Source organism: Penaeus monodon, chromosome 32, assembly GCF_015228065.2.
Source record: "Penaeus monodon isolate SGIC_2016 chromosome 32, NSTDA_Pmon_1, whole genome shotgun sequence".
Classification (NCBI taxonomy): domain Eukaryota; kingdom Metazoa; phylum Arthropoda; class Malacostraca; order Decapoda; family Penaeidae; genus Penaeus; species Penaeus monodon.
The window spans coordinates 34,729,590-34,729,811 of record NC_051417.1 but is presented as its reverse complement, the minus strand read 5'-3'; positions in this window follow the sequence as shown (position 1 = coordinate 34,729,811).

Sequence of the window (222 nt, the reverse complement as noted above, 5' to 3'; positions counted from 1 at the left end):
TTTTCACTCTTTCAGGAACACGTTTACGACAAACGCATCTCGTAATATTTGCTTCCAGTGTTTCAGAAGCGTTGGAGACACGACGACCTCACGTATGCAAAGCAAGATCTGTTTGCAATGGAAGAGTGGGAGGCAGCTCTGTCTCCGGCACAAAGGAATTCGTTCATGATTTCTTACGTGCAAGACTGCATGCCCGGAGTTCCTGTGTTTTGTTCTAACGCT